Source organism: Leptopilina heterotoma, unplaced genomic scaffold (genome assembly GCF_015476425.1).
Source record: "Leptopilina heterotoma isolate Lh14 unplaced genomic scaffold, ASM1547642v1 Lhet_490, whole genome shotgun sequence".
NCBI lineage: Eukaryota > Metazoa > Arthropoda > Insecta > Hymenoptera > Figitidae > Leptopilina > Leptopilina heterotoma.
In genome coordinates, this window is record NW_025111106.1 from 185061 (window position 1) to 197912 (window position 12852).

At 30.4% G+C, this 12852-nt stretch overlaps 1 protein-coding gene across 2 annotated transcripts in view; it reads left to right on the plus strand.

The window, feature by feature from the left end:
• The first annotated feature begins 3103 nt into the window (after positions 1-3103).
• The window catches only part of LOC122507638 (tubulin-specific chaperone C), a 41796-nt gene continuing 32047 nt past the window's right edge, over positions 3104-12852 (plus strand). For both annotated transcript variants that reach the window (XM_043620453.1, XM_043620454.1), the window contains exon 1: positions 3104-3364. The gene's annotated coding sequence lies outside the window, so the exon portion shown is untranslated. The remainder of the gene's footprint in view (positions 3365-12852) is intronic.

Sequence of the window (12852 nt, forward strand, 5' to 3'; positions counted from 1 at the left end):
CGAAAAATGTGATTATTCTTAAAAATTTTATTAAAATTCAAATTTTTTTCCGGATTTTTAGAGAAAAAATTTTATTTAATTTTCTAGACTTTTTAACTAAAATTAAACTAAAAACTTTAATTATTTCTCAAATTATTTAAATATACATAATTGAATTATTTTTATAATTAACACATTTTTCGATGGAATTCAATTATTTTCAATACAATTTTTATAAAAATTTTCAAATGAATTTAATTATTTAAAAAATTTTTAATAATAATTATAATTACAAATATTTTTTAATAAAAAATCATAATTACTTTGAATACAATTTTTAACCGAATTATTCTTAGAAAGAATTATAATTTTCTTTGCAAGAATTCAATTATTTTTAAATCTTTTAATGAAATTCTTCGCAGAAATTCAATTATTTGCAAAAATTAATAAAATTATTCATAGAAATTCATTTATTTTCCAAAAATAATAAAATCCTTCGAAGGAGTTCAATTATATTTAAGGGGAGCACCCCAGTTGTAACGTTAAAAAGAAGTGTCTTTTTCAAGAATTTTTTCCTAATAATCCATAAAACTTTTTTAAAAATACTATTTATTACCTAAAAGTGCATACATAAGGCTTTAATTTGAGATGAAAAAAAATTTTTTTATCCAAAACTTTCTGAGATATGAGCCATTGAAATGGCGCCTTCGGAAAAAAACATGAATTGCGGTGACAAGCATTCCGCAAGTATAGTTCGTCTGAAATGCAAAAATGAAATTGATTTACATTTATTATAAGATTATCTAGTTTCCAATCGAAGGATTTCTCTTTTTTTGAAAAACTTTTATTCCTACAGCTGAAAATTGACTTTTATTTTTTAACCAAAATCATGCTCATGACTTTGACAGGATGCAATTTTGTCAAATATTTTTTTTTAAATCCTTCGATCAGGAACTAAATAATCTTATAATAAATGTAAATCAATTACATTTTTGCATTTCAGACGAACTATACTTGTGGAATGCTTGTCACAGCCAATTAATGTTTTATTCCGAAGGCGACACTTCAATGGCTCATATCTCAGAAAGTTTTGGATAATAGTATATTAAGCAACAAGGGTATAAAGGCTGCCATTTGTTTACGGTGATTTTTGTGACACGAGTGGAGGTCGAGGGCGCCCCGAGACCTCCACTCGTGTCACAAAAATCATCGTAAACAAATTGGCTGCCTTTATTCCCGTGTTACTTACGATATTTTTTATTCCTAATGCACAAAAGTGGCGATTTCAGATAGCAGACGACAGAGAGTAAAAGTCATTCACTTGTTCGACTTATATGAAAATGGCGGCCGTTTTCTCCCATGGGCAAAAATAACGCATGGGATCAGCTGTTATGTTTGCCTCTTGGGAGAAAATGGACGCCATTTTCATATGGTCGAACAAATGAGTGACTTTACTCCCTGTCGTCAGCTATCTAAAAGCGCCATTTTTGTGCATGTGGGATAAAAAAAAATTTTTTTCCATCTTAATGTACTGTATGTACTTTTAGGTAATAAATAGTATTTTTTAAAAGGTTTTATGGTTTATTAGGAAAAAATTCTTGAAAAAGGCACTTCTTTTTAACGTTACAACTACCCCCCTTAAAAAAAATAAAATTCTTCACAGGAATTCAATTATTTTCAAAATTTAATAAAATTCTTCGCAGGAATTCAATTATTTACCTTAAGTACAGTAGAATCTCCCATAAAAATCATTGAATTGCGGATAATTTTTTAAAATAATTTAAATTTTGCCAAGAATTTTGTTAAAATTTTTGAAAATATATAATTGAATTTCGGAGAAGAATTTCTGCCATCATTTGCTTGTAATTTCTCTAAAATTCTTCCAATTATATCCCTCCTACGGTTTTATCATTTTTCAATTTTGCAGGAAATAAATTTATAATTTTGTTAAAATTAATTTTGACTATTTCATATTTATTTTGATATTAAATACAACTATTCAGCTTCAAGTTACACTAAGAGTTTTATACAAAACAAGTATGTAATCCCCGCTTTCTCGGCGCGTTTTTGAGACGCAAAGCCATGCTTTACCTCTCAAAACGCACCGAGTAACCGCGGATTACATTCTCGTTTTGTTATAAAATGTCGTGTGTACCTCGGACGCACGCATTTCTCGTCCTCGCTTGTTTACAGTACTCGGCTTCGCCTCGTACTGCAAAATCAAGCTCGCTCGGACGAGAAACTAGCGCTTTGCGTCCTCATTGCACAATGTACTATTATTTATTTATGACTCTCGAATTCAATTTTTTTAAATAAATAAATGACTCCGAGTATACTTTGCGTGCAGTAAAAGTAGGATCATTTTTCTAATTTTTTTGTAAAAAAAATGTATACAATTTAATATTGTTTATATTATATATATTTAAACATTTTTTAAAATAAAAATGTCGAGAAATTAAATTCATTTGCTAGCTATTGTAGAAACACCTTTACAGCTGAGTGTGAGTGAGAAGAAAAATTTGAATTCTCTCTCTCGCTCACATTCATGTCCCCCTTCTCTGTCTGCCCGCGAGCTGTGACGCTGTGACCGTGCCATTAGGGTGCAATCCCATTAGGCCGCAGTCCCATGGCAGCGTTTTGCGTTGCGTTGTAATGAGAGAGAATGCAGCAAACGTATATTTGCGTCTTTTTCTCTCCCATTACGACGCAACGCAAAACTCTGTCATGGGACTCCACCCTTACAGCAGAATACGTCGACCGAAAACAGAAAATCATGAGTGCGAAAGAGATAGATAGATATTGTTGTTCTTTTCACTCTCATGATTTTCTGCTTTCGGTCGACGTATTCTGCATACATGGGATCGCACCCTTAGGCTGCGGTTACACCTCTGCAGGCAGCCTGCCTGCCTGCAGGTTGTCATGGTATCGTACAAGAGTAAGAGAGTCAGTGACTTCAAACTTCTCCCTTACTCTCGTTGCTCCTGCCTGCGCAGGCAGGCAGCCTGCAGAGGTGTAACCGCAGCCTTAGACACTGACCACTGTGCACATTGTGCTTAGGACTGTTTCCGTTTAAGAAGTTATTGTGCTCAGGGCTTAATACGTACCCACCTCTGAACATGTGTAGAGTGTGTGACTGTGTATGTGTTTCATATTTCAATCGTCTGTCCTGTCACTGTATTGTACACTGTACTCGAGTTTTGTTATTTCGTCGTTGGTTTCTCCCGGTATTGATGATTTCCATTTTAGGAAATCTTTACTCTTAGTATGTTAATTAAGAAATCAAAGAAGCAGTTGGCTGGTACTACACTAAAAGCATTGTTAGCCTTTGAAGTTGTAGGTTTTGTCGGGTCATACGCACTCTGGCATCGCATGAATGTATCTCAAGGTGAGTAACAATGGGCAAGTCTTTTGTTCCATCTTCATTTTTAGGTTATTCATTGGCACTCACCTGACATGCGATTCACTTTCAGATTTGGTTATTTTCTTAAAACAAGTTATAAATATTACGTGTTTTCTCCGAAGATAACGGTAAAGAAGAAAGGCCTGCATGTTCACTTGCTATAATCGAAGGTTTAAACTTTAATAAATATAAAAAAGAAGTCATCGAAATACAAAAACTTTTATTTATTTTTTTTTATTTTAAAGAAATAGAATTGCAATGTCCTATTATTTATAGAGTTTACAATCCATTTTTATTTTTCTGCATAAAATTCACTATTTAAATCGCCTTTAAATTATTTTAAAATTTATTCCTTCACTGAAAATCATATGTTTATGTATATTAGGATTATATATATATATATATATATATATACATCAGCATTTTTTCGGCAAAAAATGCACACATATCTTTTGCAGTCTGAAAGCACTTAAAGAAACGGTTTATGATCGAACTAAAATTATTTTCAAGGGTCTGCTCCAAATTTTTTGGTGATTTGTCACCATTTTCCCCTTTTTAATGATTTGTCCATTTTTTCACCTTTTTCTAATAAAAAATAAACTAGTTTTTCTTTTTTTTAAATATATTTCAAAGTGCAATCATAAAATTTAGACTCAACATTAGAATTCAGTGCGTTTTATTTTTGGCTTAGAATATTAACACCACAACATAATATAAATATATTTATTACTCTTTATGATTTAAATAATATTTCGCAAAGAATTTTATAAATATCAAGGTAGTTCATCTAACAGAATGCAGACCTCTAGAAAAATATTTAATTAATATGTAACTAGTTAAAATATTAATATATTTTATAGAAAATTAAAAATTTCAATTTTTGAGAAAAAAATAACAATCAAAATATTTATTTTATGAAACTAAAGTTACTAACGTTGATTCAATGAAAAAATTTTCTCTAAAAAGTTCAAGATACAAATTTTTCTTGTTTATTTTTAACCCAAGTAAATCCTCCGAACCCTAAAAAAAAGGTGGTGAAACAGAAGTTGTTATTTTTTTCTCACGGATTTGCCAAAAATCACGAAATTTCAACTAAATTAAAAATTCCTCGCCCCGGTAGCAATTTTTTTCTTTTGATAATTTATTGTTTATTTTAATATTAGACGCTATTTAAAAAAATCCCAAGTGATTCAATGTCGGGGAAAGCAGTGATTTTGAATTTTTTGTGTCACGAATTTTCCAAAAATTTTGAAATTTCAACTTAATGATTCCTCGACTTGGTAGCAATTTTTTTCTTTTGATAATTATTTATTTAAATATCACTTTAAAAAGAATTCCAATCAAAATCACTGCTTTCCCCGACTTGGAACAACTTGAAATTTTTTTTAAATAGCGTCTAATATTCAAATAAACAATTATCAAAAGAAAAAAATTACTACCGTGGCGAGGAATTATTAATTTACTTGAAATTTAATGAAAAATCTTTAAATGTAAACAGGGAGGTCCATGCCTAAAAAATCAAAGTTGTCCCCTAGTTTTTCGATTTTGTTGAAACTTCAAAATTTTAAAGTGGAATACATGCCAGTAAAAAGCCCAAAATCGATTTCAAAAATTTTGGATTTACGATGTTTTTAAATTTTTTTTTGAAATTTTGAAAATGATATATCTCAAAGAAAAATGAATGAAATTTAATGAAATTTTCAGGAAATGTGTATTATTTACAGACATCGATGACACGTCAGCATTTATAATAACAAAAATTATAAACAATGAATGATTTTCAAAATTTTAAAGACTTTGTCAGCTTCAGGAGACCCAAATGAGTATACATTCCAAATTTCAATCAAATTCATTTATATTTGAACTAAATAATGCGATTTATGTTTTAAAATTTTATTAAATTTCAGAATAAAAGTTTTTCAGTTTTTAATTTTTATTGTGAAAAATATTCGTTCTATAAAAAAAGACAATAAGAAAAAAGTTGTGCCTTTTGATTTTCTTCAAGATAGCGTTTTTGGAATTTCGAAATTTTAAGTTTTTATTTTTTCCTATATTTGATCCCATTGACTGCCTTCTCAGCTTTAAGTCGAGCGAAGATCGAGTTATTTGACTGAACTCCTTAATTAACAATAATAATAATAATTTGTTTAAACAAATAAAAATTTAAAAAATGCACAGTATTCTTACAAATTTATTGCCTGGCATTTTCCAGAATGAAAAATTGAATTCGGTTAAAATTTACGAATTATAGGTGATTTCGAACATTAGTTTGTATGTAAAGTATAGCCTGAAAATGGGCTTTTTACGGTTGCGTGCAAGGACAAAAAATGGTTTATTTAAAAATTATTTTTTAAATAATTTGTTTTAAAAAAAATTTTTTTTTATAAACTATTTTCTTAGATTGTCTGTAAATAATAAACATATTCTGAAAATTTCATTAAATTTCATTCATTTTTCTTTGAGATATATCATTTTCAAAATTTCAAAAAAAATTTAAAAACCTCGTAAATCCAAAATTTTTTGAAATCGATTTTGGGCATTTTACTGGCATGTATTCCACTTTAAAATTTTGAAGTTTCAACAAAATCGAAGAACTAGGGGACAAATTTGATTTTTTACACTGAGAAAACTGGAGAGTCAAATTCAGAAGTTCAAAAAGTGTATGTTTCCTTTGCTTATGAAGAGAGTTAAATAGTCCTTCTAAAATAAATTTTGAATTGATAATGGAAATCTACTTGTATATTCTCTCCCATTATATCTGAGGGTTAAAGGTTGCGCAGAAAATGTGTACGATCTGATGCGCGCGAACTTATTTTTGTGACATTTAATGTATTTAATTTATGGGTTAGGTTGCCATATTTATTCATTTCGCGCCGGATAAGGAAGGGATTTCTCAAGATGGTTAATTTGTCCCTCTGTTATAGGGCGGTATTCATAGTCCCGACTTAAGCAAGGACTTAAGTATTGCTTGATCAAGTCGGTCTTATTCGATTGAGTCGAGCTTAAGACCATATGTATTCATAGTAAAAAATAAGCAACTGCTTGGTAAAGGAAATGCACCTTAAGAATTGCTTGACCAAGCAAATGCTTAAGATGATCTTATTGAGCGTTCGGCTTTTTCCGTCAATATTCTCTTGTATCTACCAATAAGCGATGGTAGATAGCTTATATTTATTAGAAAAAATAACGCTAATGCACATAAAATATCTTTTAAGGGAGAGGAGGGGGGGGGGTCAAAAAAACTTAAAAATATGCATATTTTAATATTTTTAGGAAAAAAGTTATAAAGTAAAAGGATACAAGAAATGACTACCAGAATGATAAAAAATTGAAATATTCTTATTCCTGACGAAATATTATATTTACACTGAGAAAAAAGAGGGCGCGTTACAGCACATTTTCGATTCATGTTGCGCGACTCAACTCTGAATTCTTCTACACACTTTCTGGGGCGTGCAGCACGCCCCAAAGAGCATGTAATACGCTTCAAATACAGCTCGCCTCGACTCAGGGGTCCGCTGCACGCCCCAGAAAAGTGTCTAGCAGAACACAGGGTTAAGTCGCGCAACATGAATCGAAAATGTGCTGCAACGCGCCCTCTTTTTTCTCAGTGTAGATTCTAAATTTTTCTGTATTAAAAGATAGAAAAAATTATTTCAACTATTATTATATTGTTTCTAAAAAAATTATTTTGAGCCAGAATCAATGAAATTTTACAAAAAATAAGGAGTATTTTTATAATCGAAATGAAAAAAAGCATTTTTATTTGGCCATTGTCTCTACTAACAAACGCAAACAGAAAAAATTTTGTTTATAAAAAGTTATTGTAAAATGAATTTTTTTGCAACTTTTTAAACAAAATCTTATTTTTCCTAAACTAATGAACCAAGAGTGCATACAAAAGGGGTGAAACAATTAACTTTCGTTTGGAACTTCAAAATTTTTAAAAATAGTATTTTTTAATAATTAATTAATATTAACAGTTTTATTTCCTCATAGGGTGTCGATTTTCTTAGAATCAATTATTTTTACAAATTTTCAAGTATATATAAATATTTCAACATGGGGAACAAATTCTTCTGATGTACAATGTGTGTGGATGCATTTATTTGGTAGACACATTCTTAAGGCCAAATCGAAATGTTTTTTCAACATTTCGATGAAAAAAAATACTTTTTATTTCTCGTGAAAATTTTATAAATTTTGAACCTTTTCTTTAAATGATTAAATTTTAATTATTATTAAATTGTTTTTAATAAAAAAATTTTTCATTTTTATTATAAATATTTATAAAAAGACAATAAGTAATTGCTTAAGTCATGTAAAACCTTGACTTAAAATCATAACCTCAATTCGTTCAAATAAGTTCACCGGCAATGTCAAATAAGATCATCTTATTTGACTATGAATACTTGGCATTCTTAAGATGGGACTACACGGAAAGAAAAAACAAGGCTTTTCCCCGTGACTTCAATTCATGCCTTTTCAGGTAGCAGTTTCACCGGATTTCCCGATGAATTTCATGCGTTTAGCGGTTAGGCCACGCCTTAGCCCTAGAATCTCACCGGGAAAACCCGTGAGCGTCCTGCATTTTTACTGTGATAATTTTCACGCGTTAAATGCATATTTTTTCATGGGGAAAAGCCTTGTTTTTTCTCTCCGTGTATGCATCTCAAAATCGAAGCATTTACTTTGTCAAGCATATGCTTAAATTGCGGCTTAAGGCAATGCTTATTGCACGACTGTGAATCTAGGTGGAAGCTTAAGTCGCTGCTTAAGAAATAAGTATTGATAAGTATCGACTATGAATACAGCCCATAAACTCATTTTCCCTCCAAGAGAAATAGCACGAATATCTGTCAATGGTGTATTTGAATATTTAGATTGTTATCCAATAGCCAACTCTCAAATATGAACGATTAGTCCCTTCAGATGTTTAGTCCAATCCTCCAGTTTTCTCAGTGTAGGCATGGACCTACTCAAACTTAAAAATAAGAATTAGGTATGTTTTCGTTGCCTGCACTAAGTGTAACTTTTACACCACCTCAAGAGTAGGTGCAGAAAGTGTAGCGAAATGTATGGTAAAATTACGTCACATCCGGCAAAGAGAACAGCATAGTGCAGGTTAGGTGTTAAAGTGTAAGAAGTGCAGGCAACGAAAACATACCTAAAATTAGTTTTTTTAAATTATACAAAAATTCTTTTAAGACATTCAATTATTTTCGGAAAATTACATTAAAATATTTTTAAAAACGAATTCTTAAAATTTGTTTTATCATAATTTTTTAAGATTCAATTATCTTCGAACAATAAGTAAATAAAAATTTATTTTTTTAGACTTATTAAAATTTCTGAGAAATCATAGTCATATTTATAATTAAAATTCTTCAAAAATTCAATTATTTTTAAATGATTTTACTAAATTTCAATTAATTGGAAATTTTTCCATTTAAAAAATTATTTATCTTTCAAAAATTATATTTAAGAATATTTTTAAAAAATTAATTGTAAGAATTTTTTTATTTTAATTTTGGAAATATTATATCTTAATATAATGAAAACATATTATTATTTGTTTGAATGATAATTGACGATAATTTTAAAACCAAAGAACTTAAAAATAATTGACTTTTAATTAACACGAATTTCTGTTGAACAGAAATCTACCGGGAAATAAAATCAATGTGTAAATTTTTACTACTCATACATAATATTTATAAGAATTTTTAGGTTTTAAAATTTACAAATTACAGCACTGTTCTTTAAAATAACTTAAATTTAGCAAAGTTTTAAAAAAATTTAATTTATATTTGACAAAATATTTGTTGAGCAAACTTTATTTGCCCGAATTTTCATTTGTAAGAATTATCCCAGGTGCGAATTTAGGTTGGCCGCCAGAGTTTGAAGGTTGGCCCAAGGTTGGCCTAACTTTGGCAAGCAAAGTTTTGGTTGCCAGAGTTTGCCCAACTTTGGCAAGTACTTGTGCCCACAGTTGGCCCGACTTTGCAAGCCAACCATTAAATGCAGAGTTTAACCAACCGTCGGGCCAACTTTGGCGACAAAGGTTGGCACAACTTATCCAAACGTAGTTTAAAAGACTTTCAGTTTCGGTTGGCCGAACTCTGGGCCACGGTTGGCCCAACGGTTGGCAAAACTATGTGAAACACAGTTTAATTGACTTACATTATTTTGGTTGGCCGAACTCTGGGCAACGGTTGGCCCAACGGTTGGCAAAACTCTAGAAACGCAGTTTAAATGACTTAAACTTTCTTGGTTGGCCGAACTCTGGGCCACGGTTGGCCCAACGGTTGGCAAAACTTTGTCAAATGCGGTTTAAATGACTTAAACTTTCTTGGTTGGCCGAACTCTGGGCCACGGTTGGCCCGACTGTTGCAGCTTAAATATACATTTTGCGTTATGCACTCCCATGTGAGCGTAGCGTAGTGGTCAGTGTATAAGTCTTCGGTGCGTTAGGTTAGGGGTTCGATCCCAGCGAGCTATAGATATTTTCGAAAATGTATGTATGAGATTGTGTTTAATAATAATAGGTAAAGGTTATATCTGATGTTCCCGCTAATAATAACGTGTTAATTGTTTAAATAATGTAGTTTTTTAATAATTTTTTACCTTTGGCTGTTGAAGTTGGCCAAACTTTGAAAATTGTGGTTGGCCCAACTTACGCATCTAAAGTTGTGCCAACTTTGGCGTCAGTCTTTGGACCAACCATTGAAATGTATAGTTGGCACAACATATGCATTGTAAGTTGGGCCAACTTCCTTATGAGTTGTCGGGCCAACCATCGTCGCCATTAGACGGTCGCCGTTATCATCTGTATGGTTGGCCCAACCTCTGGCACGAGAAGTTGGACCGACTTTGTAAAAGTTGGCCCAACTATGGGCCGACCAAAAAATCGCACCTGGGTATTATTTGACAAAATTCTTAAAATACCGAATTATCATTTGTCCGAATTTGCAAATGGCTGAAATATTTCCAACAGTTGATGATTCGGACAAATGATAATTCTGTCAAATAACAATTCATACCAATAAAAATTCGGGAAAATGAAGAGTCGGTTCAATAAATATTCGATCAAGTATAAATTTAATTTTTTTAAATTTTTGCTAAATTTAAGATATTTCAAATGGCAGTGCTGAAATTTATATAAATTCTATAACTTAAAAATTCTTATAAATATATTATTTATGAGCAATAAAAACTAACACATAGGCTGTTTTCGGCACTCGCCCCGAGTTAACTCCAAGTTAATGGTGATAGGTTAGACCAACAGAATGTTTTTGATGATTGGATAATATTTAACTCGGGGTTAACCCTGGGTGAGTGCCAAAAACAGCCATATTGATTTCCTGTCCCGATAGATTTCTTTTTGATACAAATTCGTAATAATTAAAACTTAGTTATTTTTAAGTTCTTCATTTTTCAATTTAGCATGAATTATAATTCAATCAAATAATAACACAGGACCACAAAATTTTTTTCGGGAAAATATACATTGATGGCACCAGAGATGTTAACTATTTCAAATAAATCTATTTCAAATGCAAAATAGAAAATGCAAAATGCCTATTTTCATTTTACATTTTAAATGCATTTGCCGAAAACCATTTTGCATTTTGATTTGAAATGGTTTTTTTCATTATTTTGTATTTGAAAATGCAAAATACAAGAAAATTTTTTTTATATTGTAGCAATTTTTTCTTTTAAGGAGATTCGTAGGCTAATTCATTTTCTTTTAAATTTTACCAAACTTTATGGGAAAATATTCATTTTTACATACTAAAAACGGAAATTTTTAGGTTCAAAGTTTCAATATTTACATAGGATTTCACATCAAGCATTTGAAAATGAGATATTTTATTTAATTGCTGACAAAGTTTTCTTACAATTTTTTCAAAAAAGTAGTTTATTGTATAAAGTCAAATTAATAGAATAATATATAAAACAGTTTCATAAGGGATACAATATTATTTTATGAAAAAGTCAAAAAGTTACGTAAAAATAAAGTTCATTTAAAATAAAGCATTTTATTTTGTAAAACCATTTTGAAAATGCGTATTTTCTATTTTGCATTTGAAATAACTTTTTGAAAACTATTTTATATTTTATGTTTGAAATACTTTTTGTGATACCATTTAGTATTTAGCATTTTAAATAGGTTTTGAGACCCATTTTTAACATCTCTGGATGGCACCATGTGTTCTATACGTATTTTGACGCGCTGAATCCAAATCTGGGTCTACTTTCGCCACAACACGTCACAGTTTCGAGATAAATTAAAATTTCTCCAAAAAATAGATCAAAAATAAAAAAATATATTTTCAAATTTTTATAGGGATACAAGTTTTTCTCATAATTTTCTTTATATTTGTCAGAAATTTTATGTTTATTTGTAAGAATTAACCCTTCATTGTTCTCTAAATATGTATTTAATGTTACAAATAGTGCAAGTAAATAAGTAAAATATATTTAATATATTAATGACTTACTTCACAGGTTATGAATACTACGAGATCTGATATTACTATCAGTTCTAATTAAAGTTAAACATTTTGTTCATAGGTACAAAAATCTCAAGTATATTTAATTACATAGTAATATAGTAACATATTTAATTACATAGTGCAAGGGAACAAGTTTTATTATTGTGAAGTGTCTCACCGTATTTTGGTGATGTTTTATCTCAACTGTAGATACATTGTTTGTTTTATTTTTAAATTTTGATAGACTTGGCGACTTTTCTTTTACTAAGAAACATGTTTGCTTTGCTGGTACAGAGGAATATATAGTGAAGTGAGTGAAAGTGATACCTATAATCTCTGATTATATTTTGTGTTGTTTGTTTTTTGACAGTGGTAACGCAAAAGATTTTACAAAAAAAAAAAAAATTTCATTTAGCAGTGTGATTAATAATTCTGTGTGGAATTTATTATTCCTCTTTCTTTTTCAATCGCTCGTAAACGGACTGACGTCATCAGGCTTTGTCTTAGCATTGAAAACAATACAATGTCAGAGGAACGAGAAGACAGTTTTCCAACTACAGACGAAGAAAGATGGAAATATTTATTTACATCGATAAATAAATTGAATGAATCTATCAACACGATACGTACTAAAATACACACTTCTTCTAAGACTATTGAGTTGGTAGACAAAGAGGTGAAGGGACTTGAACAGAGAATGATTCAATCGGAACACTCTCTTTCTACTTTGGAGAGAGTCTCTCGCTCAAGGAATATCATTCTCTTCAAGTTACAGGATACGGATGAAATTAATTCCCACCTAAACTCAGTCGTACTTAACATCTTTAAAAAAGTAAAGTTACAGATTCCGGATGTGGCGATAGATGATGTTTTCCGCATTGGAAAAACCCAAGGAAATCATCCCACTATGATAAAAAATTTATATCCTTCAAATGGGTGAAAATGGTCTTCGGCAAGGTGAGAGAATTGAAAAGC